The sequence below is a fragment of the Phyllobates terribilis genome, unplaced genomic scaffold (genome assembly GCF_046119375.1).
Source record: "Phyllobates terribilis strain yellow unplaced genomic scaffold, ASM4611937v1 Scaffold_3__8_contigs__length_932513732, whole genome shotgun sequence".
Taxonomy (NCBI): Eukaryota; Metazoa; Chordata; class Amphibia; order Anura; family Dendrobatidae; genus Phyllobates; species Phyllobates terribilis.
Window position 1 is genome coordinate 295485344 of NW_027362763.1, and position 26128 is coordinate 295511471.

The window sequence follows — 26128 nt, forward strand, 5'->3', positions numbered from 1 at the left end:
TAAGGCGGATGCCTTGTCTCGCAGTTTTTCTCCCATAGTCGGTGCTGAGAAAGAGGAGAACATTTTACAAGAAGGTGTTGTGATAACTGCTTTGGACTCCGTTTTGGAACATGAGATTCTTAAAGCACAGGAGAATGCCCCATCTAACACTCCTCATGGGAGGTTGTTTGTGCCTGGGACCTTTAGGAGAGATTTGTTTGTTGAGTGTCACGAATCTCGGTTGGCAGGTCATCCCGGAATCTCTGAGACCAAGAGACTGGTGGGTCGCAGTTTTTGGTGGCCTGGATGGCAGAAGGAAGTCATTAAGTGGGTGCGCCAATGTACTATTTGTGCTAGATCTAAGTCCTCACATACTCCTGCTGCGAGGTTGCTTTGTCCTTTGGAGGTTCCCAGTGCTCCTTGGACACATTTGGCTATGGACTTTATAACTGACCTTCCCCCCTCTGAGGGTTTTACTGTCATCTGGGTGGTCGTGGATCATTTTAGCAAGATGTGTCACTTGGTTCCCTTCGTCAAACTGCCCTGCGCTAAAACTCTCGCTAAGGCCTTTGTCAAGGAAATTGTCAGACTTCATGGCGTTCCTACTGACATTGTTTCTGATAGGGGTCCTCAGTTCGTGGCTCGTTTTTGGCGTGCCTTTTGTGACAGGTTGGGAGTTCATTTGTCGTTCTCGTCCGGATATTATCCTGAATCTAATGGCCAGACAGAAAGGAAAAACCAGGATGTTGAGCAGTTCTTGCGTTGTTTTGTGGCAGACAAGAGGGGTGGTCTGAGTTTCTGCCACTTGCTGAATTTCCTCTGAACAATCATACATCTTCTTCTGCTGGTTGTTCGCCTTTTTTTTGTTGTTCTGGGAGACATCCGTCGTTTGGGTCGTTCTCCAAGTTGGGATCTGCCGTGCCTGAGGAGGAGAATTTTTCCGGTGATTTGGAGAGAGTTTGGACGGATGTGCGTGGTAATCTTCAGGAGGACAACAGAAAATCTAAAGACTACTTTGATAGGAAACGACAGGAGGTTTTGTTCGCTGTTGGTGACATGGTTTGGTTGTCCTCTAGGAATCTGCGGTTGAGGATTCCTTCTAAGAAATTGGGTCCCAAGTTTGTAGGGCCCTTTAAGGTGCTTCAGGTTGTCAACCAATCTGCTGTTAGGTTGGAGGTTCCTACCTCCTGGAGAATTAATCCGGTATTTCATGTCTCTCTGTTGAAAAAAGCTGTTGTATCGGATTGTGACGCCTCTGCCTCTGTTCCTCCGGTGGTGGAGGACGGGGAATATGAAATTTCTCGCATCCTTAACTCTAGACAGTATAGAGGTAGTTTGCAGTATCTTGTGGCCTAAGTAAAGAAAAATGAGTGGCCATCATTACTTTAAGAAATGAAGGTCAGTCAGTCCGAAAAATTGGGAAAACTTTGAAAGTTTCCCCAAGTGCAGTTGCAAAAACCATCAAGCACTATAAAGAAACTGGCTCACAAGAGGACCATCCCAGGAAAGGAAGACCAAGAGTCACCTCTGCTTCTGAGGATAAGTTTATCCGAGTCACCAGCCTCAGAAATCGCAGGTTAACAGCAGCTCAGATTAGAGACCAGGCCAATGCCACACAGAGTTCTAGCAGCAGACACATCTCTACAACAACTGTTAAGAGGAGACTTTATGCAGCAGGCCTTCATGGTAAAATAGCTGCTAGGAAACCACTGCTAAGGACAGACAACAAGCAGAAGAGACTTGTTTGGGCTAAAGAAAACAAGGAATGAACATTAGACCAGTGGAAATCTGTGCTTTGGTATGATGAGTCCAAATTTGAGATCTTTGGTTCCAACCACCGTGTCTTTGTGCGATGCAGAAAAGGTGAACGGATGGACTCTACATGCCTGGTTCCCACCGTGAAGCATGGAGGAGGAGGTGTGATGGTGTGGGGGTTGCTTTGCTGGTGACACTGTTGGGGATTTATTAAAAATTGAAGGCATACTGAACCAGCATGGCTACCACAGCATCTTGCAGCGGCATGCTATTCCATCCGGTTTGCATTTAGTTGGACCATCATTTATTTTTCAACAGGACAATGACCCCAAACACATCTCCAGGCTGTGTTAGGGCTATTTAACCAATAAGGAGAGTGATGGGGTGCTACGCCAGATGTCCTGGCCTCCACAGTCACCAGAACTGAACCCAATCGAGATGGTTTGGGGTGAGCTGGACCGCAGAGTGAAGGCAAAAGGGCCAACAAGTGCTAATCATTAGTGTTGAGCCACCCCCGTAGTGTTCGAGTTCGGTTCGGTTCGTCGAACACCCGTGTGTTCGCCGAACTGTTCGTCGAACTGTTCGTCGAACACCTTCGAACACCGTTAAAACCAATGGCAGGCAAACAAAAACACATAGAAACACATAGAAAACACCTTCAAAGGTGTCCAAAAGCTGACAAACTGCTCAGAAGACACAACTAACACATGGAAAAGTGACAAGTACATATAGCCATGAGAAAAGAAAAGAGGTGGAGGAGTAAAAGGAGGGGGAGACACAGATATAGGCATGTCATGCCCTTCTAAAATCCAAAAAGTGAGAAGCCGACACGTTCAGTCCGCTCCTGCCCGTGCCACCTCCGTGTCGCCGGGTTTGTGCCAGAGCCGCGGTGAACCCTGAGGTCCAGCCCCCCTCTCCCAATACTGGTGCCTGTCCGCTGGTGGGTCGAGCGAGCCCCCCTGTGGTGGAGGCAGCTCTAAGTTTTTTAATTTAAATTGTCTCTCTAATTTGAATGAATACACTTTAAATCCATTTACAAGGATCTATTGGAGGGCAAGTCTCATGCCAGCAGCCGCGTAATTCCAGCTCCAGTAGCGTCCACTAAAGCTGCTGCAATTAAAAAGCTTTTATAAGGATCGAGCTCGGCTGTCCACCGCAAGGCATCCTACTGCCAGTCCCAGCCCCTATACCTTGGGGTGCCTCCTGATGCTCTTCACTGAGTGTCCCGTGGTCCCGAAGCATTTCTTTTGAAAAAATGAAGTGTTCAAACTACAGGTGGTGTAGCTTGCTTAACAGCCAGGATAATCCGCTGACTAGCAGACACTGCTACTAGGCACAAAGTATTTCCTGGGCTAGATGCAGTTAAAAATTTGTAAGTAGATACTCTCGTTGGATGCTGAGAAAGCATTCCATAGAGTCTCCTGGCACGCCATATATGATTCTCTTAAAAAGCTTGGGGTAGGGGTCTAGGGGACCCTTTTATAGCCAAAATCACGGCCCTGTATCACAATACGTCACCTAGGCTGAAGATAAATGGAACTGTAGCACCCTGAGGGCTCGGTTGCTACAGACGTATTGCACCTCACCCAGAGGTGTGATATCTCACTCTCAGGTAAGGATGGAGTGTGGATCAGGACCCGACTCCTGCATGCATTACACCACATTGCCATGGGGCAGGGCGACCAATATGCCCCTGAGATGGGCACGACAGTCCCTGTCCCTGGCTGGAGTGGGGGGAGGGAACACTGAGGAAGGGGAACCCTGTAGTGCAGGAGCAGGGAGGAAGCAGTTCCTGGGTGCATTGAGAAGGGAGTATAAAAGGTGGGCACCATCTTAGTTCAGTGCAGAAAAGTCTGAGCAGAAGTGGCAGGGAGCAGGGGCTCTGCATGAGCTCTGCTCCGGAGGCGGGCCTAGTAACAGAGGCCCAGGCCTGCAAGAGGGAGAAGGAAGGAAGAGGAGCGGAGAAGGCTCCAGGAACGAGGAATGAAGGGATCCCAGGGGTGCGGATGGGCGAGTCGCCACCGCACGCCCGAATCCACCTGCGTGGAGGGGTCAGGCCAAAGGGGGAGACCGGTCCCAGAACTAGTGGAGGCAGGAAATGACCCTCAGCTAGAAACCGGAGGCTCTGACATTTTATGTGGCGCAGCCCCTCGCTACACCCGCTAGGAAGGCACCACATAGGGTCAGGGAAACTGGCGCCAAGTTTACCAAGAGGAGGCCCGAGGCAGCCGGACAGAAGTGTTGGTAAGAAAGGCCAGACAAAGGACACACAAAGGGGGTCCTGTGAAGCGCTCCAAAGTTATCTGGGAGTTGTCTGAGCCCCTCACCTGGTGAGCACAGTACGACATGGGCAGCCGTTACCTGCAGACGTGGTCTGGATAATAAGAACTGTGAGTAAAGGCCCTGAACTGCATCACTGACTCCGTGTCGTTACTGCTGCTGCCCTGCACCATCACCCCCATCCTCCGCATACACTGCCCTGAGGCTATACTCCTCCCGTGGGGAGTTATGCTACGCTCTGCTGCACCCACAACACCAGCCTCAGCGGTCTGCCCTGTAGCGGCGGTTCACTCTGACCGCAATCCACGGGTGGCGTAGTCGGACATTTAAACATCAAAACCACATAAATAGTTCCGCCACTGGTTTGACCACCCTGAGCCATGGAACCGGGTCGCCGCCACGAAGACTACAACCACCAGCATCCACCAAAAAGGGTCCAGCTCCGGGTGTCCCAAGGCCCAGGGGGTGCGTCAGAACATTTTCATCACCTTTCACAATCACCAATTGGACAAGGCAGGGATGTCCTCTGTCCCCTCTCTTATACATCCTAGTGACGGAGCACCTGCTCTCATCAATTCGCCATAACCCCAATATTAGGTGGATTGAGGTGGGAGGCACCGAGTTCCAGTGCTCTCTATTTGCTGATGATGTCCTAGTATATATCACTCAATCACATATATCCATCCATGCTGTTATGGCTGAAATAGATCACTTTGTTACATGGTCAAATTTTAAAATCAATGCAGCGAAGTCTGAGGCCCTCGATGTCTCCCTCCCCAAATCCATATAGGATTCCATCCAGTCCAACTTTCCCTTTACCTGGCCCTCACAGGGTATCAAATACTTAGGAATTCCTATTCATAGAGACCTCTCCCATCTATGTTATCTTAATTTTGGGCCCTTTATTGAACAACTCCATACAGACCACGGTTGGCAAGTTAGAACTGTAAGATTCACTACGTGAACCACTGGTGTTTTGTGGAAAAGCACATGTACACTGCATTCCAAATTATTATGCAAAAAGTGTTTAGGAGTGATAAGGGAAGAATTTGTTTGTTTGTCAGTTAAACTCATTGATGGTGATGTGTGTCAGGGCTCTTTATATCACTGTAAGCAATTGCAGACACCTGTGCTAATTAGTTTGGCAGCTGTGTCAAATGAAAGGCAAGACTACTTAAGAAGGCTGTCTCACATTATTAAGCAGCCTACATTTTCTGCCAAAATGGGAAAGAAAAAGTATGTGTCGGCTGCTGAGAAGCAACAAATTGTGGAGTGTTTAGGTCAAGGCATGACTACAATCAACATTGTGCGATGATCAGGATGAAGTGTCTTGGCAATCAAGAAGTATGTAGCTGATTCACAGTACACACGTGTGCGTGCTGATAAGGGCAAATTGAGGACTCTTTCCCACAGGCAATTACGTCAGGTTGAAAGAGCAGCGGCAAAAAAGCCTTGTCATAGCAGCAGACAAGTTTTTGAAGCTGCTTGTGCCTCCAACGTCCCCCGAACAACAAGATGCAGGGTCCTTCAGAGGTTTGCAGCTGTGCATACGCCATCCTGTCGACCTCCTCTATCCACTTCACACAAGCAGAAACGGCTCCAGTGGGCCAAACATTACATGAAGACTGATTTCAAAACTGTTTTGTTCACGGATGAGTGCCGTGCAGCGCTCGATGGTCCAGATGGATGGAGTGGAGGATGGCTGGTTGATGGACACCCCACGCAAACACGGCTACAGCGCCAACAAGGAGGAGGTGGAGTAATGTTTTGGGCTGGAATCATGGGGAGAGAGATTGTCGGCCCCTTTAGGATCCCTGAAGGCGCTAAAGATGAACTCCATAATGTATGTGGATTTTCTCAAACAGCACTTCCTGCCATGGTTCAAGAAGAAGAACCGTGTATTTCACAGCAAGATCATTTTTCTGCATGATAATGCACCATCTCATGCTGCACATAAAACATCTGCATCTCTGGCTGATATGGGCATAAAAGGGGACATACTTATGGTGTGACCCCCATGCTCCCCTGACCTCTACCCCATTCAGAACCTTTGGAGCATCATTAAAAGGAGTGTCTATGATGGCGGGAGGCAGTTCACATCTAAGCAACAGCTCTGGGAGGGTATTCTGTCCTCATGCAAAACAATTGAAGCAGAAACCATCCAAAACCTGACAAATTCAATGGACGAGAGAGTTCAGAAGCTCCTTTCGAACAAGGGGTCCTATGTGAAAATGTAACATCACCTAGAATAAAGTTTTGAGTTGAAAACTGTTTGATTTCAGTTTCTAACAACCTGCTAATGCTTATAATTTCAAAAATGACCATTTTTTTGGTCTTTATTAAAATGAAAAGGTTGATCGATAAGTTTGGGGGATCTAAGAGTGTGGCAACCCAGTAGTCATGATTACTTCGAATTCTGACAATATGAGGGTCATGCTGCAGGTAGTGCAACAAGAAGGCACTTATGTGTCTTGCGCATCTCGGAGCCCCAAAATTATTTTCCGGGCTAGATCCAGCTAAAAATTATTATTAATTTTAAATCTGGTGAAGCTTTAGTATAGATGGCCTAATAGGATCAGTGCTGCACACTGCTACAAAGCCCAAATTATTTTCCAGTCAAGATACAGATAAACATGATTAGTAATTTTAAATCTGGTGGAGCTTATTATAGATGGCCTAATAGAATCAGTGCTGCACACTGCTACAAAGCCCAAATTATTTTCCAGCCAAGATACAGATAAACATGATTAGTAATTTGAAAGCTTAAAACGGTTGGTAGGGTGATTTTAACCAATCATCAAGCTTTTACTCTCCCCAGGATGACACAGGGGTAGAAAAGTCGTTTCGGATCCATGATTTGTTCATCTTTATGAACGTGAGTCTGTCTACATTATTAGTGGAGAGCCGCGTGCGCTTATCTGTCAGCACACCACCAGCAGCGCTGAACACACGTTCAGACAGAACGCTGGCTGCGGGGCATGACAAGATCTCCAAGGCGTAAGTGGCTAGCTCCGGCCATTTATCCAGATTGGAAGCCCAAAAAGAGCAAGGGTCCAGTGACACAGTCGTGGCTTCAATGTTTACTTGGAGATACTCCTGTACCATCGTCTCTAGGCGTTGACTATGTGTCAGACTTCTTGTCTCCTGTGGCCTTGCAAAGGATGGGCTAAAAAAGTGGTGAAATGATTCCGCAAAATTGATGTTACCAGCAGATACTGTGGTTCTGTTACGGTTTGAGTGCTGAACACTTGACGGTCCCACGGTTGGCAAGTTGGAACTGTGAGATTCACTACGTGCACCACTGGTATTTTGTGGAAAAGCACATGTAAGATTCTGCAACAGTCTCTGCTGATACTCCTGCATGCGTGCATCCCTTTCTATGGCAGGAATAATTTCTGCAAATTTACTTTTGTACCGGGGATCTAACAGTGTGGCAACCCAGTAGTCAGGATTATTTCTAATTCTCACAATTCGAGGGTCATGTTGCAGGTAGTGCAGCAAGAAGGCACTCATGTGTGTTGCGCATCCAGGAGCACCAAGTCCCTGTTGTGTTGGTGGCCAGGTAACAATCATGCTTCCATCCTCTGTCCTCTCCCCCCAACCTCGCACAACAGAAATGTGATCAAGGTCTCCCTCATCTGATGAGTCTTCCATCAGTTCGTCCTCCACTTCTTCCTGGGCTCCTGCACCTTCCTCACTAGTTTGGCTGCTACCATGCGCCCTGGTAAAACCATCTCCCCCACCCTCACATGCCTGCCGCCTTGGTGCTGCCGACCGTCTGGACCTTGCAGATGTTAGCCCTTCCGCATACAACTCCTCCTCCTCTACTTCCTCCACCTCCTCTTGTGCCACCACCTGACTCCGAATTCTGTTTAACATGTGCTCCAGCATGTAAATCACTGGAATAGTCATGCTGATAATGGCATCGTCAGCACTAAACATCTTCGTCGCCATTTCAAAACTGTGCAGAAGGGTGCATAGGTCCCTGATCTGAGACCACTCCTCCAGCGTGATTTGCCCTACCTCTGAATCTCGTTGGCCCAGGCTATACGTCAGAACGTATTGCACCAGGGCTTGTCGGTGCTGCCACAGTCGCTGCAACATGTGCAGAGTTGAATTCCACCGGGTAGGCACATCGCATTTTAGCCGGTGAAGTGGCAGGCCCAACGACTTCTGTAGAGATGTAAGTCGCTGAGCTGCGGGATGCGAACGGCGGAAGTGAGCACACAGCGACCATGCCCTCTGCAGAAGGCCATCTAGTCTGGGATAGTGGGCTAAAAATTGCTGGACAACCAGGTTCAACACGTGAGCCATACAAGGCACGTGTGTGACATTGCCCCGGCGAAGGGCCGCACCCAGGTTTGCAGCATTGTCGCACACGGCCTTCCCTGGTTTCAGGTCCAGTGGGAACAGCCATTCATGAAATTGGTTCTCCAGAGCTGACCACAACTCCTCAGCTGTGTGACTCACATTTCCCAGACATTTCAATGTAAAAACCGCCTGATGACGTTGAGCCCTACTGCCAGCATAGTAAGGAGGTGTGCAGGATCCCTTCTGCGCAGTTAGAAAGCTTGTGGCATGACCAGACAGGCTTTGGGTGCAGGTGGAAGACCGAGAGGAGGTTGAGGAGGCAGAAGCAGTGGAGGAACTTTGACATAAAGAGGATTGACGCACAACTCGTGGGGACGGCAAGACTTGGACAGCAGCCCCTTGTCCTGCTGTCACCATAGTTACCCAGTGCCCAGTCAGCGACATGTAATGCCCCTGTCCATGCCTACTCGTCCAAGTGTCTGTGGTGAAATGCACCCTGTCACATACAGAGTTTCTCAAAGAAGCGGTCATGTTATGTGCGACATGCTGGTGGAGCGCAGGCACACCTTTCTTTGAGAAGTAGTGCCGACTGGGCATCTGGTACTGGGGCACTGCGACGGACATAAGGTCTCGAAAATCCTCTGTGTCCACCAGGCGGAAAGGCAGCATTTCTGTAGCCAAGAGCTTGCAGATGGTGAAATTCAACCTCTTAGCTTTCTCATGGCTAGGAGGAAATGGTCTTTTACTTGTCCACATCTGAGGGACCGAGGGCTGGCTATTGTGCTTAGACGGGGTTGATAAGGGTGTCCCCGGCAAACTGCCGGTCTGTGAGGAAGATGCAGGCGGACATGTTAGGTTGCCTTGATCCAAAGGTGGTGCTATCGATGTCGGACAGCGCTCAACACCAGCTGGTGTTACCACCTCCAAACAAAATGATGACCTGCCAATCACGCTGGCTGTTGCGGGTAAAGAGGTGGCAGGTCTGCGCCCCAAAACAGGTGTGACTGCTGTCCCCCCAGTCACAGAGGATGAAGAGGCCGCGGATGCACAAGCTATGGCAGACGGTGGTTGGCCCGGCCGGCTAGGCCGCATTGTAGCACACTGAGCTTCCCACTGCAACTTATGCTTCATGTCCATGTGCCGGTTCATGCATGAAGTACTCAAACTATGTATTTTTTGGCCTCTACTTAGCTTTTGCTGACAAATGTTACAGATAACACGAGTTGGGTCATCTTTATCGATCTGAAAAAATGCCCAGGCTATGCAAGGCTTAGCACCCATGCGACCTGAAGAGCCACCACGACTTGTGGTGAGAGGCAGAGTTGTGTTTGAGGATGCAGTTGTTGACGTGCTTCCAGTACTACGTCTCTGTCCAGGAAGGCGCAACCTGACCTCGTCGTCACTAGCATCTTCCTCCACCTCCTCTGCTGACCTCATCTCTTGGGTGACTGTGGGTTGACAGTAAGTGGGATCTCCAACCTCATCATCATCACCCTGTGCGTTATCACACCCGTCGTCCTCAGAGCCAACCTGTTCCTGCCCTGACAAAAAACTAAAGTTGTCGCTCCAATCAGGTATTTGAGTCTTATCATCGTCTTCCTCATTGTCTCCACCAACAGGAGTTACAGTTTGGGAATGAGGGTCTACATTATGGTCAGAACCTTCTGCGTCTGATCCTGGATCCGACTCATAAAGATTCTGGGCATCAGTGCAGATCATTTCCTCGTCTGGATTCACAGAAGCGCTGGAGTCGACCTCTGATTCCCAGGCTATAGTATGAGTAAACAGTTCTGCAGACTCAACCATCTGTTCTACCTCATACTCAGACGGGCAGCTGGAGATTTGGGAGCTGTGAGGAAGCAAGTGCGATTGGGGTGACACCTTTGAGGACTGGAGTATTTGTGATGTTGAAGTTGATGTGGAGGAGAGCCCACTTAAAGGAGCACTTGATATCCGTTGAAGCACCTGCTGTTTTTGTGCCTCATCTGGAATTTGCAGCGATTGGCGTGGCCGTAAGAAAGGGATCTTATCACATTGTCCGCTAAAAGAAGTAGACATTTTAGTTTGGCTGGAAGATGGTCTTTCTTCTGCAGATGTTACTGTTGCTTTAACACCTACCCCACGGACACAACCTTTTTTCCCCTTCCCAACATGCCTCTTCCCCTTTCCACCAGCAGCAGGCCTTTTTCCACTCATTTTGGTGGTTAACTAATTCACAACTCTGGAGTTGTTTGCACAAGAAAACAATGGATGGGAACCGAGCAGAGCTGAGTGGCCAAACTGTGGTATTAGGCCAAAACTATTGGCTGGGTTAGATGCAGAAAAAAATTATTTTCAATTTGCAACCTGATGGAGGTCTGTATAGATGGACTAATACAACAAGTCCCACACACAGCTAGAAGCCCAATATTTTTTCAGAGGTAGATGCAGAAAAAAATATATTCAGTTTGCAACCTGATGGAGGTCTGTATAGATGGATTAATAGAACAAGTCCCACACACAGCTAGAAGCCCAATATTTTTTCAGAGGTAGATGCAGAAAAAAATTATATTCAGTTTGCAACCTTATGGAGGTCAGTATAGATGGACTAATAGAACAAGTCCCACACACAGCTAGAAGGCCAAATATTTTTTCAGAGGTAGATGCAGAAAAAAATTATATTCAGTTTGCAACCTTATGGAGGTCAATATAGATGGACTAGTACAACAAGTCCCACACACAGCTAGAAGCCCAATATTTTTTCAGAGGTAGATGCAGAAAAAAATATATTCAGTTTGCAACCTGATGGAGTTCTGTATAGATGGATTAATAGAACAAGTCCCACACACAGCTAGAAGCCCAATATTTTTTCAGAGGTAGATGAAGAAAAAAATATATGCAGTTTGCAACCTGATGGAGGTCAGTATAGATGGACTAGTACAACAAGTCCCACACACAGCTAGAAGCCCAATATTTTTTCAGAGCTAGATGCAGAAAAAAATTATATTCAATTTGCAACCTGATGGAGGTCAGTATAGATGGACTAATAGAACAAGTCCCACACACAGCTAGAAGCCCAATATTTTTTCAGAGGTAGATGCAGAAAAAAATATATTCAGTTTGCAACCTGATGGAGGTCTGTATAGATGGATTAATAGAACAAGTCCCACACACAGCTAGAAGCCCAATATTTTTTCAGAGGTAGATGCAGAAAAAAATATATGCAGTTTGCAACCTGATGGAGGTCTGTATAGATGGATTAATAGAACAAGTCCCACACACAGCTAGAAGCCCAATATTTTTTCAGAGGTAGATGAAGAAAAAAATATATGCAGTTTGCAACCTGATGGAGGTCAGTATAGATGGACTAGTACAACAAGTCCCACACACAGCTAGAAGCCCAATATTTTTTCAGAGCTAGATGCAGAAAAAAATTATATTCAATTTGCAACCTGATGGAGGTCAGTATAGATGGACTAATAGAACAAGTCCCACACACAGCTAGAAGGCCAAATATTTTTTCAGAGGTAGATGTAGAAAAAAATTATATTCAGTTTGCAACCTTATGGAGGTCAGTATAGATGGACTAATAGAACAAGTCCCACACACTGCTAGAAGGCCAAATATTTTTTCAGAGGTAGATGCATAAAAAAATTATATTCAGTTTGCAACCTTATGGAGGTCAGTATAGATGGACTAATAGAACAAGTCTCACACACAGCTAGAAGGCCAAATATTTTTTCAGAGGTAGATGCAGAAAAAAATATATTCAGTTTGCAACCTGATGGAGGTCTGTATAGATGGATTAATAGAACAAGTCCCACACACAGCTAGAAGCCCAATATTTTTTCAGAAGTAGATGAAGAAAAAAATATATGCAGTTTGCAACCTGATGGAGGTCAGTATAGATGGACTAGTACAACAAGTCCCACACATAGCTAGAAGCCCAATATTTTTTCAGAGCTAGATGCAGAAAAAAATTATATTCAATTTGCAACCTGATGGAGGTCAGTATAGATGGACTAATAGAATGATGCTATGCCCAAAAGATTTTACTTCACTGGGTGCAGTAAAAAAATTGGTATATCTTGCAACACAGATAGGCTACTCCACTGACTAACACACTCTGCAATAGGCCAAAAAGGATTAGTTTTTCTAGATTTAGCCAAATGCTGTGAAAAAAACTTGCACAGCACTGGCACAGACCTGCCTGGCAAAAACTGATAGGAACTGATGTAACCTAGTCCTGAAAAGGACTCCAATTACAATTAGTCTTTACTCCCACAATCTATCTATTTAAGAGCACAAACCTGCCTGATAAAAGTCGTAGGAAATGCTGTAACCTAGTCCTTAAAAGGACTGCAATCACAACTATTCCCTACTCCCAAGCTATCTGTAGATTTGTGCGAAAATTGGCTTGAAATTAACAAGGTATAGCGCACACAGCAACAGCGGTGCCATCTAACATGCAGCTGCAGCAGTGAGAAAATGGTGGCGACGGGGAAAATGGCTTGGTCTTATAGGGCAAGGACATGTGACATACACTGCCAATGACACATGCCCTTGCTTCTGTGAAAAAAAGCACTTCGCTCCGTGTGTGCGCTGCTGATAGGCTGACAGATTGCACCTCCCCACTGCAAATGCGGGAAAGAGAAAAAAAAATGGAGATCTTCATTGTTCCTGCAGAGATCCATCCCCTGCCCCTCCCCCCACCCCGCTGTACACTCAAACTGCGTATTAACATTAATTTTCATCATTACTGAGAAAAAATCCAGTTATGATTTTGGTGCACGAACAGTTATCGAACATAACCTCGAACAGCTGAATTTTTCTCAAATTGTTCGTGTTCGCCGAACGGCTCGAACACCGCCCAAAACAGCTCGAATTTGAGATTGGCGAACAGTTCGAGTAGAACAACGCTCATCTCTACTAATCATCTCTGGGAACTCCTTCAAGATTGTTGGAAGACCATTTCCGGTGACTACCTCTTGAAGCTCATCAAGAGAATGCCAAGAGTGTGCAAAGCAGTCATCAAAGCAAAAAGTGGCTACTTTGAAGAACCTAGAATATAAGACATATTTTCAGTTGTTTCACACTTTTTTGTTAAGTATATAATTCCACATGTGTTAATTCATAGTTTTGATGCCTTCAGTGTGAATGTACAATTTTCATAGTCATGAAAATACAGAAAAATCTTTAAATGAGAAGGTGTGTCCAAACTTTTGGTCTGTGCTGTATATCATGAAGTGGCAGTGAAAAGATGTGCTCGGGAACGCATGGGGAAGAGTGAGCAGCAGAGGTGGCTGGAGAGATGAGTATTATTAGTATTTTTTTAACCTTTTGCCAGCCCTCTATTGTTCATCAAAATGTCAGTCAGCTGAACAGCATTTTGATGAATTTGCATGGAGCGAAATACAGAAAATGTGAATACTGGAAAATATGGATTTACAGATTCAATTCTAGTCAATTAGAGTTGTCAATCTCAAGTCTAGTTGTTTTTTAATTTCTACAATATTATACTCATGGTTGGAGAGGAAAAAATAATTTAATCTCCATTTGTATTCTAAAAGCTGTTGAGCAATTAAAAAGTCCATTGCACAAACTAATTCTAGTAGAAATTATGTATTGCTTTAAAAAGGATTTCCTGAAAGCTGTACATTATAGATTTTCTTATATTTATAAAGTTACATAATTGAACAATGATTTAGTCTTAGTGCTAAGGTTTGTGAGGGAATGTTGCACTTTTTGCAATTTATTGCACTTTTTTGTGATTAAAGGGAACCTGTCTAGAGAAATTTTCCCATGTAACTTAAGCCATATACGATGTAAAAATAACTTCATAAAAATATGTCATTGCTTAAATAAAAATTTGACTAGCAGGGAGAAAATAAAGCTAAATCATCATTTTTGCTGCTTGGTTGCAGTCATGTGCTTGAGAATGCAATATTTCAACTGTCTCTGCACTGTAATTGCAGAGAATATACTGTATACCAACTGGTTCCACTGGACTACAGTTATAACTGTTCAGTACTGCATCTCTATTTAGATGACTAAAACTAGCAGAACGTTACAGTGATTTACCTTCATTTTCTCCCTGCTACTAAACCTTGTAATTTATACAAAAACATTTTAAAAAGGTAATTAACAACCATGTAATGTATCTTTATGGATTAAGTTAAATCTACAAAATTGTTGCACAGGCTCCTAATATACGGTAATATTATTCTTAGTTTAATAAAATGCTTTACATAGTCAGGTCTGTATTTATAGTTAGTGCTGGCACCAAGATCCGCTCTTTTACTGGGACTCCCCTGTGCATTTTGGGAGAATTGGCAAGCATACTATTATTTTAAAGAGGTTTTCCTCTACACAGATGACCTCTTCTCAATCAATATGTTTTCATCATATAAAAGAATAATACACATACTCACCTCTGGTGGCAGTGCCATTCCTGTGAAGTTGGCACCTGGTCTCCCAGAGGTCACATGATATTTCTTTGTCACATGAGCCCTGCTGCCAATCAGTGGCCTATTCTTTCTCACTTACATTGGACATAACTGACACCCGGAGCTTTTCCTTTTCACTTTCTTTGGACTAAAAAGACACACGGAAGAAGTATGAGGCAACTGATTGGCCTGCCACCAGAGATGAGTATAGGTGTTATTATTTTATATGGGGAAAACATATTGACTGAGTAGTGGAAAACCCACTTTAGTGGGGTTGTCTCAGATTTCATTTTTTCAGACAAAAGGGATGATATAAATATATTTGAATTACCTGTGAATTATCTTCCTTACCCAACACCACCAATACAGTGGTCTTAGCTGGTCATTGCTAACTTTTTTGCAGTGAACATGTGCATTAGAGATGAACAAAAAGATCTGCAGGACCCTGATCCAGTGGCCATGTTGGTAGTCTGTTATCGTCAAACTAGAGCACTGTGATCCTTCTCCTACCTGCTGTCATCCCGAGCAGCTTTTCTGATTAGTAGGCCTGGCACAACGTCACATGTACATTGCGCTGGAACAATGACATCATAGAGCCTATTAATCAGAAAAGGTGTCCACCATTCTTTTCAGGTAGAAAGGGGATTACAGGTCTCTGGTCCAACGGGTATGGACTACAGATGTGGCAGCTGGGCCATGATTTTGTGAATCATCTTACTTCGCTCTAACATTTCATACAATCACTTGCCCACTGAAGTCAATCACTGGCCTCAGGAGTGATGCTTCTACATATGACGGGCTGCAGTGGATGTGTGGTCTCTTTGCTAGAACATCAGTGCTAAAACGGCAAGAATAAGGCAGATACGTATTGGGTTATGTTTTAAACCTTTTCCTGCTGCTAATTTTGTGTGTATATTTTTTTAACAATGGGCTACCTCTTTAGTAAATGCCATCTACAGTACACACATAGAAACAAATATACTAAATATATATGCACATATATACACATATATGCACAGGGACCCTTTTCTGTTTGTATCCGCCAATATTTGTGTGTATATACAGTACAGACCAAAAGTTTGGACACAGCTTCTCATTTAAAGATTTTTCCATATATTTTCATGACTATGAAAATTGTACATTCACACTGAAGGCATCAAAACTATGAATTAACACATGTGGAATTATATACTTAACAAAAAAAGTGTGAAACAACTGAAAATATGTCTTATATTCTAGGTTCTTCCAAGTAGCCACCTTTTGCTTTCATGACTGCTTTGCACACTCTTGGCATTCTTTTGATGAGCTTCAAGAGGTAGTCACCAGAAATGGTTTTCACTTCACAGGTGTGCCCTGTCAGGTTTAATAAGTGGGATTTCTTGCCTTATAAATGGAGTTGGGACCATCAGTTGTGTTGTGCAGAAGTCTGGTGGATACACAGCTGATAGTCCTGCTGAATAGACTGTTAGAATTTGTATTATGGCAAGAAAAAAGCAGCTAAGTAAAGAAAAACAAGTGACCATCATTACTTTAAGAAATGAAGGTCAGTCAGTCCGAAAAATTGGGAAAACTTTGAAAGTGTCCCCAAGTGCAGTTGCAAAAACCATCGAGCGCTACAAAGAAACTGGCTCACATGAGGACCGCCCCAGGAAAGGAAGACCAAGAGTCACCTCTGCTTATGAGGATAAATTTATCTGAGTCACCAGCCTCAGAAATCGCAGGTTAGCAGCAGCTCAGATTAGAGACCAGGTCAATGCCACACAGAGTTCTAGCAGCAGACACATCTCTTCAACAACTGTTAAGTGGAGACTTTGTGCAGCAGGCCTTCATGGTAAAATAGCTGCTTGGAAACCACTGCTATGGACAGGCAACACGCAGAAGAGACTTGTTTAGGCTAAAGAACACAAGGAATTGACATTAGACCAGTGGAAATCTGTGCTTTGGTCTAATGAGTCCAAATTTGAGATCTTTGGTTCCAACCACCGTGTCTTTGTGCAACGCAGAAAAGGTGAACGGATTGACTCTACATGCCTGGTTCCCACCGTGAAGCATGGAGGAGGAGGTGTGATGGTATGGGGGTGCTTTGCTGGTGACACTGTTGAGGATTTATTCAAAATTGAAGGCATACTGAACCGGGTCGCTACCACAGCATCTTGCAGCGGCATGCTATTCCATCCATTTTGCGTTTAGTTGGACCATCATTTATTTTTCAACAGGATAATGACCCCAAACACACCTCCAGGCTGAGTAAGGGCTATTTTACCAAGAATGAGAGTGATGGGGTGCTACGCCAGATGACCTGGCCTCCACAGTCACCAGACCTGAACCCAATCAAGATGGTTTGGGGTGAGCTGGACCGCAGAGTGAAGGCAAAAGGGCCAACAAGTGCTAAGCATCTCTGGGAACTCTTCAAGATTGTTGGAAGACCATTTCCGGTGACTTCCTCTTGAAGCTCATCAAGAGAATGCCAAGAGTGTGCAAAGCAGTTATCAAAGCAAAAGGTGGCTACTTTGAAGAACCTAGAATATAAGACATATTTTCAGTTGTTTCACACTTTTTTGTTAAGTATATAATTCCACATGTGTTAATTCATAGTGTTGATGCCTTCAGTGTGAATGTACAATTTTCATAGTCAAGAAAATACAGAAAAATCTTTAAATGAGAAGGTATGTCCAAACTTTTGGTCTGTACTGTATATATATATATATATATATATATATATATATATATATATATATATATGTATATATATTTACATATATATATATTTATATATATATATATATATATATATATATATATATATATATACTGCTCAAAAAAATAAAGGGAACACTTACACAGCAGAATATAACTCAAACTAAATGAAACTTCTGTGAAATCAAACTGCCCACTTAGGAAATAACACTGATTGACAATCTATTTCATATGCTGTTGTGCAAATGGAATAGACAATAGATGAAAATTATTGGCAATTATCAAGACTAGTGTTGAGCCACCCCCGTAGTGTTCGAGTTCGGTTCGGTTCGTCGAACACCTTCGAACACCGTTAAAACCAATGGCAGGCAAACAAAAACACATAGAAACACATAGAAAACACCTTCAAAGGTGTCCAAAAGCTGACAAACTGCTCAGAAGACACAACTAACACATGGAAAAGTGACAAGTACATATAGTCATGCGAAAAGAAAAGAGGTGGAGGAGTAAAAGGAGGGGGAGACACAGATATAGGCATGTCATGCCCTTCTAAAATCCAAAAAGTGAGAAGCCGACACGTTCAGTCCGCTCCTGCCCGTGCCACCTCCGTGTCGCCGGGTTTGTGCCAGAGCCGCGGTGAACCCTGACGGCCAGCCCCCCTCTCCCAATACTGGTGCCTGTCCGCTGGTGGGTTGAGCGAGCCCCCCTGTGGTGGAGGCAGCTCTAAGCTTTTTAATTTAAATTGTCTCTCTAATTTGAATAAATACACTTTAAATCCATTTACAAGGATCTATTGGAGGGCAAGTCTCATGCCAGCAGCCGCGTAATTCCAGCTCCAGTAGCGTCCACTAAAGCTGCTGCAGTTAAAAAGCTTTTATAAGGATCGAGCTCAGCTGTCCACCGCAAGGCATCCTACTGCCAGTCCGAGCCCCTATGCCTTGGGGTGCCTCCTGATGCTCTTCACTGAGTATCCCGTGGTCCCGAAGCATTTCCTTTGAAAAAATGAAGTGTCCAAACTACAGGTGGTGTAGCTTGCTTAACAGCCGGGATAATCCGCTGACTAGCAGACCCTGCTACTAGGCACAAAGTATTTCCTGGGCTAGATGCAGTTAAAAATTTGTAATTAGATACTCTCGTTGGATGCTGAGAAAGCATTCCATAGAGTCTCCTGGCACGCCATATATGATTCTCTTAAAAAGCTTGGGGTAGGGGTCTAGGGGACCCTTTTATAGCCAAAATCACAGCCCTGTATCGCAATACGTCACCTAGGCTGAAGATAAATGGAACTGTAGCACCCTGAGGGCTCGGTTGCTACAGAGGTATTGCACCTCACCCAGAGGTGTGATATCTCACTCTCAGGTAAGGATGGAGTGTGGATCAGGACCCGACACCTGCATGCATTACACCACATTGCCGTGGGGCAGGGCGACCAATATGCCCCTGAGATGGGCACGACAGTCCCTGTCCCTGGCTGGAGTGGGGGGAGGGAACACTGAGGAAGGGGAACCCTGTAGTGCAGGAGCAGGGAGGAAGCAGTTCCTGGGTGCATTGAGAAGGGAGTATAAAAGGTGGGCACCATCTTAGTTCAGTGCAGAGAAGTCTGAGCAGAAGTGGCAGGGAGCAGGGGCTCTGCATGAGCTCTGCTCCGGAGGCGGGCCTAGTAACAGAGGCCCAGGCCTGGAAGAGGGAGAAGGAAGGAAGAGGAGCGGAGAAGGCTCCAGGAACGAGGAACGAAGGGATCTCAGGGGTGCGGACGGGCGAGTCGCCACCGCACGCCCAAATCCACCTGGGTGGAGGGGTCAGGCCAAAGGGGGAGACCGGTCCCCGAAACTAGTGGAGGCAGGAAACGACCCTCAGCTAGAAACAGGAGGCTGTGACATTTTATGTGGCGCAGCCCCTCGCTACACCCTCTAGGTAGGCACCACATAGGGTCAGAGACAGAAGGGTTGGTAAGAAAGGCCAGACAAAGGACACACAAAGGGGGTCCTGTGAAGCACTCCAAAGTTATCTGGGAGTTGTCTGAGCCCCTCACCTGGTGAGCACAGTACGACGTGGGCAGCCGTTACCTGCAGACGTGGTATGGATAATAAGAACTGTGAGTAAAGGCCCTGGACTGCATCACTGACTCCGTGTCATTACTGCTGCTGCCCTGCACCATCACCCCCATCCTCCGCATACACTGCCCTGAGGCTATACTCCTCCCGTGGGGAGTTATGCTACGCTCTGCTGCACCCACAACACCAGCCTCAGCGGTCTGCCCTGTAGCAGCGGTTCACTCTGACCGCAATCCACGGGTGGCGTAGTCGGACATTTAAACATCAAAACCACATAAATAGTTCCGCCACTGGTTTGACCGCCCTGAGCCACGGAACCGGGTTGCCGCCACGGAGACTACAACCACCAGCATCCACCAAAAAGGGTCCGGCTCCGGATGTCCCAAGGCCCAGGGGGCGCGTCAGAACATTTTTATCACCTTTCACAATCACCAATGGGACAAGGCAGGGATGTTCTCTGTCCCCTCTCTTATACATCCTAGTGACGGAGCATCTGCTCTCATCAATTCGCCATAACCCCAATATTAGGTGGATTGAGGTGGGAGGCACCGAGTACAAGTGCTCTCTATTTGCTGATGATGTCCTAGTATATATCACTCAATCACATATATCCATCCATGCTGTTATGGCTGAAATAGATCACTTTGTTACATGGTCAAATTTTAAAATCAATGCAGCGAAGTCTGAGGCCCTCGATGTCTCCCTCCCCAAATCCATATAGGATTCCATCCAGTCCAACTTTCCCTTTGCCTGGCCCTCACAGGGTATCAAATACTTAGGAATTCCTATTCATAGAGACCTCTCCCATCTATGTTATCTTAATTTTGGGCCCTTTATTGAACAACTCCATACAGACCACGGTTGGCAAGTTAGAACTGTAAGATTCACTACGTGAACCACTGGTGTTTTGTGGAAAAGCACATGTACACTGTGTTCCAAATTATTATGCAAAAAGTGTTTAGGAGTGATAAGGGAAGAATTTGTTTGTTTGTCAGTTAAACTCATTGATGGTGATGTGTGTCAGGGCTCTTTATATCACTGTAAGCAATTGCAGACACCTGTGCTAATTAGTTTGGCAGGTGTGTCCAATGAAAGGCAAGACTACTTAAGAAGGCTGTCTCACATTATTAAGCAGCCTACATTTTCTGCCAAAATGGGAAAGAAAAAGGATGTGTTGGCTGCTGAGAAGCAACAAATTGTGGAGTGTTTAGGTCAAGGCATGACTACAATCAACATTGTGCGATGATCAGGATGAAGTGTCTTGGCAATCAAGAAGTATGTAGCTGATTCACAGTACACACGTGTGCGTGCTGATAAGGGCAAATTGAGGACTCTTTCCTACAGGCAATTACGTCAGGTTGAAAGAGCAGCGGCAAAAAAGCCTTGTCATAGCAGCAGACAAGTTTTTGAAGCTGCTTGTGCCTCCAACGTCCCCCGAACAACAAGATGCAGGGTCCTTCAGAGGTTTGCAGCTGTGCATACGCCATCCTGTCGACCTCCTCTATCCACTTCACACAAGCAGAAACGGCTCCAGTGGGCCAAACATTACATGAAGACTGATTTCAAAACTGTTTTGTTCACGGATGAGTGCCGTGCAGCGCTCGATGGTCCAGATGGATGGAGTGGAGGATGGCTGGTTGATGGACACCCCACGCAAACACGGCTACAGCGCCAACAAGGAGGAGGTGGAGTAATGTTTTGGGCTGGAATCATGGGGAGAGAGATTGTCGGCCCCTTTAGGATCCCTGAAGGCGCTAAAGATGAACTCCATAATGTATGTGGATTTTCTCAAACAGCACTTCCTGCCATGGTTCAAGAAGAAGAACCGTGTATTTCACAGCAAGATCATTTTTCTGCATGATAATGCACCAACTCATGCTGCACATAAAACATCTGCATCTCTGGCTGATATGGGCATAAAAGGGGACAAACTTATGGTGTGACCCCCATGCTCCCCTGACCTCTACCCCATTCAGAACCTTTGGAGCATCATTAAAAGGAGTGTCTATGATGGCGGGAGGTAGTTCACATCTAAGCAACAGCTCTGGGAGGGTATTCTGTCCTCATGCAAAACAATTGAAGCAGAAACCATCCAAAACCTGACAAATTCAATGGACGAGAGAGTTCAGAAGCTCCTTTCGAACAAGGGGTCCTATGTGAAAATGTAACATCACCTAGAATAAAGTTTTGAGTTGAAAACTGTTTGATTTCAGTTTCTAACAACCTGCTAATGCTTATAATTTCAAAAATGACCATTTTTTTGGTCTTTATTAAAATGAAAAGGTTGATCGAAAAGTTTGGGGGATCTAAGAGTGTGGCAACCCAGTAGTCATGATTACTTCGAATTCTGACAATATGAGGGTCATGCTGCAGGTAGTGCAGCAAGAAGGCACTTATGTGTCTTGCGCATCTCGGAGCCCCAAAATTATTTTCCGGGCTAGATGCTGCTAAAAATTATTATTAATTTTAAATCTGGTGAAGCTTTAGTATAGATGGCCTAATAGGATCAGTGCTGCACACTGCTACAAAGCCCAAATTATTTTCCAGTCAAGATACAGATAAACATGATTAGTAATTTTAAATCTGGTGGAGCTTATTATAGATGGCCTAATAGAATCAGTGCTGCACACTGCTACAAAGCCCAAATTATTTTCCAGCCAAGATACAGATAAACATGATTAGTAATTTGAAAGCTTAAAACGGTTGGTAGGGTGATTTTAACCAATCATCAAGCTTTTACTCTCCCCAGGATGACACAGGGGTAGAAAAGTCGTTTCGGATCCATGATTTGTTCATCTTTATGAACGTGAGTCTGTCTACATTAGAGATGAGCGTTGTTCTACTCGAACTGTTCGCCAATCTCAAATTCGAGCTGTTTTGGGCGGTGTTCGAGCCGGTCGGCGAACACGAACAATTTGAGAAAAATTCGGCTGTTCGAGGTTATGTTCGATAACTGTTCGTGCACCAAAATCATAACTGGATTTTTTCTCAGTAATGATGAAAATTAATGTTAATACGCAGTTTGAGTGTACAGCGGGGCGGGGGGAGGGGCAAGGGATGGATCTCTGCAGGAACAATGAAGATCTCCATTTTTTTTTCTCTTTCCCGCATTTGCAGTGGGGAGGTGCAATCTGTCAGCCTATCAGCAGCGCACACACGGAGCGAAGTGCTTTTTTTCACACAAGCAAGGGCATGTGTGATTGGCAGTGTATGTCACATGTCCTTGCCCTATAAGACCAAGCCATTTTCCCCGTCGCCACCATTTTCTCACTGCTGCAGCTGCGTGTTAGACGGCACCGCTGTTGCTGTGTGCGCTATACCTTGTTAATTTCAAGCCAATTTTCGCACAAATATACAGATAGCTTGGGAGTAGGGAATAGTTGTGATTGCAGTCCTTTTAAGGACTAGGTTACAGCATTTCCTACGACTTTTATCAGGCAGGTCTGTGCTCTTAAATAGATAGATTGTGGGAGTAAAGACTAATTGTAATTGGAGTCCTTTTCAGGACTAGGTTACATCAGTTCCTATCAGTTTTTGCCAGGCAGGTCTGTGCCAGTGCTGTGCAAGTTTTTTTCACAGCATTTGGCTGAATCTAGCAAAGCTAATCCGTTTTGGCCTATTGCAGAGTGTGTTAGTCAGTGGAGTAGCCTATCTGTGTTGCAAGATATACCACCTGTGTATAGAATACCAATTTTTTTACTGCACCTAGTGAAGTAAAATCTTTTGGGCATAGCATCATTCTATTAGTCCATCTATACTGACCTCCATCAGGTTGCAAACTGAATATAATTTTTTTCTGCATCTAGCTCTGAAAAAATATTTGGGCTTCTAGCAGTGTGTGGGACTTGGTCTATTAGTCCATCTATACTGACCTCCATCAGGTTGCAAATTAAAAATAATTTTTTTCTTCATTTAGCTCTGAAAAAATATTTGGGCTTCTAGCAGTGTGTGGGACTTGTTCTATTAGTCCTTCTATACTGACCTCCAGCAGGTTGCAAATTGAATATAATTTTTTTCTGCATCTAGCTCTGAAAAAATATTTGGGCTTCTAGCGGTGTGTGGGACTTGGTCTATTAGTCCATCTATACTGACCTCCATCAGGTTGCAAATTAAAAATAATTTTTTTCTGCATCTAACCCAGCCAATAGTTTTGGCCTAATACCACAGTTTGGCCACTCAGCTCTGCTCGGTTACCATCCATTGTTTTTTTGTGCAAACAACTCCAGAGTTGTGAATTAGTTAACTACCAAAATGAGTGGAAAAAGGCCTGCTGCTGGTGGAAAGGGGAATAGGCGTGTTGGGAAGGGGAAAAAAGATTGTGTCCGTGGGGTAGGTGCAGAAGAAAGACCATCTTCCAGCCAAACTAAAATGTCTACTTCTTTTAGCGGACAATGTGATAAGATCCCTTTCTTACGGCCACGCCAATCGCTACAAATTCCAGATGAGGCACAAAAACAGCAGGTGCTTCAACGGTTATCAAGTGCTCCTTTAAGTGGGCTCTCCTCCACATCAACTTCAACATCACAAATACTCCAGTCCTCAAAGGTGTCACCCAAATCGCACTTGCTTCCTCACAGCTCCCAAATCTCCAGCTGCCCGTCTGAGTATGAGGTAGAACAGATGGTTGAGTCTGCAGAGCTGTTTACTCATACTATAGCCTGGGAATCAGAGGTCGACTCCAGCGCTTCTGTGAATCCAGACGAGGAAATGATCTGCACTGATGCCCAGAATCTTTATGAGTCGGATCCAGGACCAGACGCAGAAGGTTCTGACCATAATGTAGACCCTCATTCCCAAACTGTAACTCCTGTTGGTGGAGACAATGAGGAAGACGATGATAAGACTCAAATACCTGATTGGAGCGACAACTTTAGTTTTTTGTCAGGGCAGGAACAGGTTGGCTCTGAGGACGACGGGTGTGATAACGCACAGGGTGATGATGATGAGGTCGGAGATCCCACTTACTGTCAACCCACAGTCAGCCAAGAGATGAGGTCAGCAGAGGAGGTGGAGGAAGATGCTAGTGACGACGAGGTCAGGTTGCGCCTTCCTGGACAGAGACGTAGTACTGGAAGCACGTCAACAACTGCATCCTCAAACACAACTCTGCCTCTCACCACAAGTCGTGGTGGCTCTTCAGGTCGCATGGGTGCTAAGCCTTGCATAGCCTGGGCATTTTTTCAGATCGATAAAGATGACCCAACTCGTGTTATCTGTAACATTTGTCAGCAAAAGCTAAGTAGAGGCCAATAAATACATAGTTTGAGTACTTCATGCATGAACCGGCACATGGACATGAAGCATAAGTTGCAGTGGGAAGCTCAGTGTGCTACAATGCGGTCTAGCCGGCCGGGCCAACCACCGTCTGCCATATCTTGTGCATCCGCGGCCTCTTCATCCTCTGTGACTGGGGGGACAGCAGTCACACCTGTTTTGGGGCGCAGACCTGCCACCTCTTTACCCGCAACAGCCAGCGTGATTGGCAGGTCATCATTTTGTTTGGAGGTGGTAACACCAGCTGGTCTTGAGCGCTGTCCGACATCGATAGCACCACCTTTGGATCAAGGCAACCTAACATGTCCGCCTGCATCTTCCTCACAGACCGGCAGTTTGCCGGGGACACCCTTATCAACCCCGTCTAAGCACAATAGCCAGCCCTCGGTCCCTCAGATGTGGACAAGTAAAAGACCATTTCCTCCTAGCCATGAGAAAGCTAAGAGGTTGAATTTCACCATCTGCAAGCTCTTGGCTACAGAAATGCTGCCTTTCCGCCTGGTGGACACAGAGGATTTTCGAGACCTTATGTCCGTCGCAGTGCCCCAGTACCAGATGCCCAGTCGGCACTACTTCTCAAAGAAAGGTGTGCCTGCGCTCCACCAGCATGTCGCACACAACATCACCGCTTCTTTGAGAAACTCTGTGTGTGACAGGGTGCATTTCACCACAGACACTTGGACGAGTAGGCATGGACAGGGGCGTTACATGTCGCTGACTGGGCACTGGGTAACTATGGTGACAGCAGGACAAGGGGCTGCTGTCCAAGTCTTGCCGTCCCCACGAGTTGTGCGTCAATCCTCTTTATGTCATTTTTCCTCCACTGCTTCTGCCTCCTCAACCTCCTCTCGGTCTTCCACCTGCACCCAAAGCCTGTCTGGTCATGCCACAAGCTTTCTAACTGCGCAGAAGGGATCCTGCACACCTCCTTACTATGCTGGCAGTAGGGCTCAACGTCATCAGGCGGTTTTTACATTGAAATGTCTGGGAAATGTGAGTCACACAGCTGAGGAGTTGTGGTCAGCTCTGGAGAACCAATTTCATGAATGGTTGTCTCCACTGGACCTGAAACCAGGGAAGGCCGTGTGCGACAATGCTGCAAACCTGGGTGCGGCCCTTCGCCGGGGCAATGTCACACACGTGCCTTGTATGGCTCACGTGTTGAACCTGGTTGTCCAGCAATTTTTAGCCCACTATCCCAGACTAGATGGCCTTCTGCAGAGGGCATGGTCGCTGTGTGCTCACTTCCGCCGTTCGCATCCCGCAGCTCAGCGACTTACATCTCTACAGAAGTCGTTGGGCCTGCCACTTCACCGGCTAAAATGCGATGTGCCTACCCGGTGGAATTCAACT